Here is a 9025-nt window from a genome sequence, read left to right as displayed (position 1 = left end):
GAAGTTTTCATCCAATATTGCCTCATCTAGTTTTCCTCAGCCTTTTTCTCTCCCGTTTTCTGGGACCGCTACTATGTGAATGTTAGATGCTAGATGCTAGATGCTAGATGCTAGATGTTCTCCCAGAGTTTCCTTAAGCTATCTTTTTTCCCCCTCTTCTTTTTCTTTTTGTTGTTTTGGCTGGGTGATTTTCGTCATCCCATCTGTCATATCACTGATTGATTCTTCTGTGTCATCTGATCTGCTATTGATTGCCTCTAGTGTATTTTTCATTTCAGTTTTTGTATTCTTCACCTCTGATTGGTTCTTTTTTGTAGTTCCTATCACTGTTATCACTGTGTTCATTAATTCTTTTGCTGAGTTCAGTGAATATCTTTATGATTATTACTTTGAATTCTTAGTGTGACAGATAGCTTTGTTTTAATTCTTTTTCTAAGGTGTTTTTCTTGCTCTTTTCTTGAGAACATATTCCTCTGTCTCCTCATTTCGCCTAACTTCCTGTTTCTTTGTGTTAGGTAGATCATTTATGTCTCCCCATCATAAAGGAGTGGCTTTGTGCAGAAGGAGTCCTATGGGTAACCTTGGTAACCTGAGCCAGCTGCCCTAGAAGTACCCCTGTGTGGGCTGCATGTACCTTCCTTTTGTGGCTAGGTTGTGATTGGTGCAGACTCACTGTTTTGCAGGACTGTCCCCTGGTGCATCTGTCTGTGAGGTCTTGTTGTGACTGCTGTTGGCATACCAGTAATCAGGGCTGGCCCCTGGCATCTCTCACTGAGAGGCCTGGATATGACTGTTATGGGCCCACTGGGTGTGCTGTCAGTTCTTGGTATAGCTGGCTACAGGCTTGGCTGTGACAGTGATAGCATACCGATGGGCAAGATAGGCCTCCAGTGAGACTTGCTGTGAGGTCTGGCTGCAACTTTTGTAGATGTTTTAGTGTATTGGGCTGATCCCCTCAGACAGAGGTGCCCAGGAAGAATTCTGGTGCTGGCTGAGGCCACCTTTTGGAAGTGGTGGGGGTGGTGAGCCCCTTGAAAAGGGCTCTGGTGATGGCCAGGGGGCCTGTCAGGTGTGGCAGGGTGGTGAGCTGTTTGGAAGGGGTTCTGGGCCACGTGGGTGGCATGGGCCAGTGAGTCTGCAGGAAATGCTGGAGTGAGTAAGTAGATGGAGAGAGTATCAGAGCTCCATGAGAGCCAGGCCAGCTAGGTAGAAGGGAAGGGCCAAAAAAACGGTGCCTGCTAGTGCTTTCATCCTTGGAAAACTTTTCAACAGATCCGCATAATATATCAAGTTCCTATATACATAGGAAGTTGACTTAGGTCAACTTCTTACCTCTTTTCTGTTCACTGGCTTATTTTTCTCATTCTGAGGCAGTATCACATTGTTTTATTGTTATGATGTTATATAAATTATTGATACATGGTAAGACATGTTGTTTGAAGATGTTTTTCTTGAAACATATAACAAGAAAACAAGACGTTGTTTTTGATATAACAAGACGATCTTTTTTGGTTTTTAAATCTTCACAGCTATAAAGGGTAGCAGGTGTATAAATACTAGTATGTAGTTTGGTCATTCATCTGCTCTCAGGAAAAAAAAATTAAGCAACTGTATATTGAATAACATTATTTTGCATAGTTTTACAAAAATGTGATTAAGTTTACAAGAATAGTCACTATGCATAAGACCCTCTAGGGCTATATGCTACTGTAGACAAGTATTTTAACAGATAATGCACTGGGGCTGGAGGCAGTGGATCAATTTTCCAATAAAGTTCATTTATCTTATATTTTTCACTGTATATAATTTTCTTTATTGGTTGCTTGTGAATATCATTACATGTTTAGATTTTCTTGCTTTCACTTACGCACATTCACTTTCTGTATTTATACTGATGTTTTGCACCCTATTTATTTTTCTGCTTTTATTATGAGTCACAGTATGTACATTACCATTTTCGTCACTCCTTTTAATCTTTAGTGAACTACTTTATACTATGGATATATTTTCTTTAAATTTGGATGATGAAAAATGCATATTTAACAAATTGAAATGACAGTATTCAGTTGACTTGAAAACACTGTGGACAGACAGTATTTTCATATAGTTGAATGTTATACAAGATTTTGTGATGAGTGCAGTCCAAAAAGCACATGTACAACTCTAAAAGCTCAGACATTGTTAAGATCTAATGAGATCTTAGCAAAAATTAAAATTCACCTTAAATGTCAAATTTATGAAATAAATGGAAAAAAAAATGTAACATTAAAAAAAAAGGTTGCAATTGCCAGACTGAGGATCCTTCGTAGACTATGAGGAACCATCCAGGGACTGAGAAAAACACTTTGAAACACACTGTCCTAAAGCATTTACTTCACAGTTTAAAAGCTCTATACTGTGTTCAGAAAAGTGAAACTCAAACAACCTAAAGACCTGTGAGTTGACAAGAGACTTGTACTAACAGCTTCAAATGCAGCCAGACCTATATTCTGGCAAGTATTACCTTAAATTTCATCTTGTTACCCAGGAAATCCTCTATGATAGATCATCATACTGTCCATATGCTTCCAGTGAGCATAGTTATTTATCAAAGGATAGTCATTTTTGTGATCTGGAAAGTTTATGTAGATGTTGTAATTGTATTTTTAATTCTTTAGGGTAATCATGCCCCAGATTAAAAAATTTTTAAGTATGGGGCCATCTGGGTGGCTCAGTCAGTTGAGTGTCCAACTCTTGACTTCGGCTTAGGTCTTTATATCACGGTTTTTCACGGGATCGAGCCGCATGTTGGGCTCTGCACTGACAGCGTGGAACCTGCTTGGGATTCTGTCTCTTCCCCTCTCTCTGCCCCTCCCATGCTTACATGCATTCTTTCTCTCTCTCAGAATAAAATTTAAAAAACTTAACAATGAAAAGGCTTTAAAAAACCCCATACAGTATCCACGTCCCTCACCCCCAAATCCCACTCTTTAAAAGCAAGCACTTTAGGCAGACGCTGATGCCCTGGAATCGCCCGCGCCGCTCAGCCATGGTCAACCCCACCGTGTTCTTTGACATAGCTGTGGACGGCGAGCCTTTGGGCCACGTCTCCTTCGACCTGTTTGAAGACAAAGTCCCCCAAACAGCAGAGAACTTTCGTGCTCTGAGCACTGGGGAGAAAGGATTTGGTTACAGAGTTCCTGCTTTCACAGGATCGTCTCGGGATTTATGTGCCAAGGTGGTGACTTCACACGCCATAATGGCACCGGAGGCAAGTCCATCTACGGGGAGAAGTTTGACGATGAGAATTTCATCCTGAACCACACAGGTCCTGGCATCCTGTCCATGGCAAATGCTGGACCCAACACGAACGGTTCCCAGTTTTTCATCTGCACCACCAAGACCGAGTGTTTAGACGGCAAGCACGTGGTGTTTGGCAAGGTGAAGGAGGGCACAAACATCGTGGAAGCCGTGGAGCCCTTTGGGGTGAAGACCAGCAGGAAGATCACCAATGCTGACTCTGGACAAATCCAATAAATTTGACTCGTGTTTTATCTTAACTACCAGACCATTCCTTCTGTAGCTCGGGTGTGCGCCCCTCCGCCCCCATCTGCTCGAAATCTAGAGTCGCTATGCTCCCGCCGCAGTTCTATGGGTCCCGTGTCCTCCTTACTCCCCTCTAAGTTTAGCTGGATTGCAGAGTGAAGTTTATGATCATGAAATAAAGGCTAAACAACAACAACAACAAAGCAACCACTTTAAATTGTTAGATTTTGTCCTCTGTATTTACCTTTGTATCTCTATATATTTATTGCTTTCTCTTAATTCATCAATTCTAAGCATTTTCTGTGTTTATAGCAAATAATAATTTTTGCCCTCTTACATAGTTTGTCCACCTCTTTTTTTCAATATGGTACAAACACAACATAATTTTTTAGTTAAATTCATGTAGTATTTCCGTTAGTATATTCAAGTATTTTTCTTCAGTGGACCAAGTAGTGCCCCACTCCCCTACCAGGAGTTGTTTCATGGTTTCATTTGCTTGTCATTCTTCAATCCTCTTTGTCTTTTCCAAATGATTTTTTAGTTCAATCTTTCTGCAACTCCCAAGAGTCAATGTTCACATCCAGGTTTGATACTCAAAATAAAACCAAACCAAACAAACCTTTTCTCTCCTCTTGTTCATTGCTTAGTTTTTCTGTCCTACCTTCTTAGAGATTTCCTAGACTTATTTTCCATGTCTCTAAGGGGTATCTTTAATTCTGCTGTAATATTTTTAGTCTTCCAGAATTCCTCATTTGTTCTCAAGATTTAAAAAAAATAGGATCCAATTCTTTGGTTGTGGTTGTGAAATCTTGTACATCTGAAAATCTCTTCTCTGCAGTTTGTTTTTTCCCTGCTTCTCCCCCTTTCCTGACACCTTTTAAGCTCACGGCAGGGCTGGGTGGGTTAGAGGTGAGGGTTTTTTCTCATTCAGGAAGGGGTGTCCCTTGACCTCTTGGTGACCCTAGGTTTCCCATTCATGTGTAGGCATGGACAGAGGCTCACTGAAAACTCCCTGTGAGTAGTGGGTCTTACTGTCCCACTTACTGACAAGCTTCACTGTAGGTCAGTAGTGTGTTCATTTGTCACTCTTTATTGGTCTCCTCCAGGAGTAGTTATCTACAGGTTGTTTCTCTGGACCAGTTTTTCAGGGGAGACCTGGATTCTTATTGCGTTCACTTGCTGGAATCACCCATACCTTTCTTGGTACCTGGTATCTCCTTTTCCTGAGGTTTTCAGAAATGATTCAGTGCAAATTGACTTGTTTTCCACTGGTATCTACCTTTACCTGCATTGGATGTTTCTTTGTCTGGTAAATGCATTCCCATTCCCCTATTCACTTCTGATTTAAACATGGTTTAGGGAATGTGGATTTATTTTAGGATCATCTAAAATTGACTTTCTTTTATTCTCATTTTTGGGCTGATTTTAAAGTGAATAAGGGATCAAAAGGTATTTTCTTTGCCATTTTGTTCTTGGTAGTGGGATTAGTCTTGTCTGAACTGTTTTTTTTTTTTTTTAATTTTTTTTTCAACATTTATTTATTTTTGGGACAGAGAGAGACAGAGCATGAACGGGGAGGGGCAGAGAGAGAGGGAGACACAGAATCGGAAACAAGCTCCAGGCTCTGAGCCATCAGCCCAGAGCCTGACGCGGGGCTCGAACTCACAGACCGCGAGATCGTGACCTGGCTGAAGTCGGACGCTTAACCGACTGCGCCACCCAGGCACCCCTTGTCTGAACTGTTAATTCCTCCTTCAGCTGCTGAATTGTCCACAGCCAAAGTCAAGGGCATAATATCAACCCAGGAGGAGAAGAGCACTGTACTTTGGGAGTAAAAGACTCATTCAGATTTGCCCTGCTAATTAATCCAGATGTCCCATGATTCTTAATAATTCAAGAAAGTATTCATAGCATGTTGCGCTAAAATCCTCAAAAAGAATCCTTAAAATACTCATGGAAATCCTGTTCCCGAGTTCTCAGGATTTTTGAAGACGTGGAATACTTAGTTTCAGGCAGCTAACAGGACTTAATTGCTTAATTGCTTAATAAAGCAATAAGATGAATGACAGAGGCCATTCACTAGAGCACTTATAGATGCTATAGATTTCTAAATAAGGAAGTGGGAAACATATCTCTCAGAAGTCCAGGAAGAAGTATACTCTGAAACATCAAATCACTGATGTTACACTAATCTTTCAGTACCTCAGTTTTTAATCACCTCTAAGTGGATATAATAGTAGGTACTACTACATGGCATAATTATGAGAAATCATTGAGTTAATATTTGTAAAGTGCTTAGAACAGTGTCCAGCACATGGCAAATCCCATACAAGTTTTTAAAAATAAAACAACATAACAAAAAAAGATATAAAGTCAAAATAAGTGAGGAGGATGAGACATATGGAAAACAAAAGGTTTGAAGACAAAATGCAGTACACAAAAACATGCCCATGAAATACTTTACGTTAATAGGAAGGAGAATCACAGTCTTAGCTTTGAGCTTTCTGCTTCCAAGACAAAATAGAAAGGCAATCAGTTATATGATTCATAGAGCCCATAACTTACAAACAAGAGCTAGTATTGTTCCTTATATGAAGAGCAGAGATAAATACATCCCTGGGTCCTAATATCTATTGTTTCCCCAAAGTTTCTCGCAGTTATTGAAGCAACAGGTTTTATTGGCCTATGTGTCATTATCCTTTTCAGTCACATCATAAATATACCATTGAGAGCAATCTGGGTCTGCAGCAAACTACAGAAGGTGGACCGCTGGATTGGTTACAGACGATCTTTGTGGCCTGGCTTAGTCTAGGACTGACTTGGAGAATGTCCTTAGGAAGACAGCTTATCTTCCAGGACTCAGTTACCTAAAATTAAAAACAAAAGGCAGGGTTGGGAGTGGAGCCTGGCACATGATAAACACTCAAAATCCACTTAATGAATGATTTCAGCCATTTTATTGAAAAACATTATATAATGGGTGATGCACATTTTGCCTTCTTATTTGGGTAAATTCAAAATATAACTTAACCTCTTTTGGATGACTCAGTTCCACCACAGTGAACATCACCAATGGCCTCAGGGGATGGTGAGATGCATAAGCTTGTCTGCTCCTGCACTCTGCTTCACAATGATGTGTCTTTTATTCTGACGTATGTTTTGAAGTTCTCACTTCTGCATCCAAAGCAGTTGTCCGGTTTCTTTTTTATTACTGTGTGTGTGCCGCTTCTCTTAGCCTTCTCTTTTCCCTCTGTATATCTGTTGTTTTCCTTCTGATGGTGAATAAGAAGTTGGCTGATTGGGATGTAAGAATTGTACCTAACATGGAAGTAAATAAGCCCCGAGCGATGACCAGAGGGTGGGTAAAATGCACAATTTTGTGTACATGCTCTGTAAGATTCCTTTTTTGGCTCACCTGACCTCTTGTCTTACTATTTAATCATGGTTGTGTTCTGGATAGCAGAGTTTTGCAGATAACTGATCCTCAGACAAATGCAATATTAATCTACACAGGATACAGTATTATACTGAGTAAGGGGTCGAAGGGAGAGCTTTCATGTAAAATATTGCATGAGGAGGAGGTTGTAGAAGTGTTTCTGGGAAAGTCCTCTTATTGTACATAATAGATTAGTTAAGCAAGAGCTCCAGGTGAGTGGGGACTAGATAAACCAGACTGTAGCATTGAGTCATCCAACGTAGGAGACAGAGGTGTTGAAGGCTCAGGGCTTGGAAATTGAATGTCCTAGATATCCATCTGTACCCATTTGAAACATCGCTTGCCTGTCCTTGGAGCAAGAGTTTGGGGTTAGTCATTGCCTCTCTTCATCGTTTTCATATTCTGTGGGTAGAGTAAAAAGAATGTTCCTTTATTCTCTGAATGTTTTGCATATTATATCCAGTTTTCATTAAGTGATTTGTTTTACCAAAATTATTTTTAGTAACCTAGATATTTTTGAGAATGGCACAACAAAATGCATGGACAATATAACACAATATGACCTTAAGGAATTCATTTTTAGCATCATGAACAAGGATAACTGAGATCAGTTTAGTTTTATAAGTGGATCAGTGTAGTTCAGTACACTTGAGAAGTGAAGTAAGATTCTCCAGATAATAAGGGATATATAGTCTGTAATGAAGAAATAAATCCTTGAGATTTTTTTTTTTGGCCAAAAAAAGTGTTACCCAACATATTACTTGCACAGTCAGTGAAGAATTTATTAAGAGTATTTTAAAATGTTACAAAATTTAGACCACTCTTCCCACCTCTTTGGGCGTATTATTTTCCCATTTTAATAATTTACAATTGAGCTTGTTGATGCTCCTGCCAAGTTGATTAATGAAATGGAGTGTTTGGAACCCCGACCTATTTATTCCTCAGAAAACAAACTGTTTATGTTTGTTTCTGAAATTTTTCCCCACGCTTCTACCATCTTGGTCCCTATCAAGTTCTATCCAAGAGATAAATGCATCGTTCTTGTAAAAAATGGGCTTCATAATGGGTGATTATTGCATTGTTAATGGGCTTGTTCAATTTACTTTGAGGTCATATAATCACTACATTATCCCAACTATAAATAAATTGCTTAAATTGAGGTCAAAGGTAGCCCAAGGAAGAAACCTTCTTCAGTGAGCCACCTGAGCCCACTCCCAGAGTTCATTGACTTGCATACCCAACACATGCTGGGTATCGATTCAACATGCCCTCCAGTGAATCAGCCGCCTTCTACTTTTTTCTAACCTCATCATTCAGAGAGCTTGGAAGCTATCAGGACTGTCTTTACTGATAAATGGCAGCAAGGCTTACACTGGGGATGAGAGCTAGGAAAGAGGACTGAATTTTTGCTCATGGAGAACATGAGGTGAAAGAAAGACTTCTCTCCTCTGTACCAAAAGGTGAGGGAGGAGGTGGTTCTTCTCAGAAAAACTGCAATATTTTAATATACTTTTCTTTCTTCTGGCCATGGAAGAACCTATATATTTACCATCTGGGATTTTCTAAGTCTCCACTTAAGTAAGTTGTCTTTATAAGAAGACTAAAATATGTAGAGACCTAGGAAGACATTTTTAAGCAGGGGGATATTTTTGGGTTTTCCATGCCTATCTAATGACCCTATTCAAAAATGAAGAGTTGAGGGAAGTTTCACCAAATTTATGATTCACATTTCTATTTTATACAGAGCATTATAGGAAAAATTTTGAGACTTTTACAGTGATCTCATGTCTATTGATGAGCAAGAAGAGATGCTTGAACCTGTTTCAAAATTAATGCAGGTTAAGAGGCAGTTCACTCAATTCTATATTTTGTGTAACTTTTTTTGGTAGCCATTAGGGGTGGGGGGAAAGAGTCAAAAACCAAACACTCAGTAATAGACACATTAACCATTGTTAAGACTCTTCATGAAGGAGAGAGAGCATTTTTCTCCTCTTGGACATAGGTTGTAAATGCCAAGAAGACATGATTATATAGTCTAAAACATGTAACAGTATCATATAGATG

The 9025-nt window shown here is 39.5% G+C and overlaps 1 pseudogene; it reads left to right on the top strand.

Moving 5' to 3' along the window:
- The first annotated feature begins 3028 nt into the window (after nt 1-3028).
- Nucleotides 3029-3516, top strand: LOC125169701 (peptidyl-prolyl cis-trans isomerase A-like; annotated as a pseudogene).
- The last annotated feature ends 5509 nt before the right edge of the window (nt 3517-9025 follow it).

The sequence above is a fragment of the Prionailurus viverrinus genome, chromosome A1 (assembly GCF_022837055.1).
Source record: "Prionailurus viverrinus isolate Anna chromosome A1, UM_Priviv_1.0, whole genome shotgun sequence".
Classification (NCBI taxonomy): Eukaryota; Metazoa; Chordata; class Mammalia; order Carnivora; family Felidae; genus Prionailurus; species Prionailurus viverrinus.
This window is presented reverse-complemented; position numbering and strand designations above follow the sequence as displayed.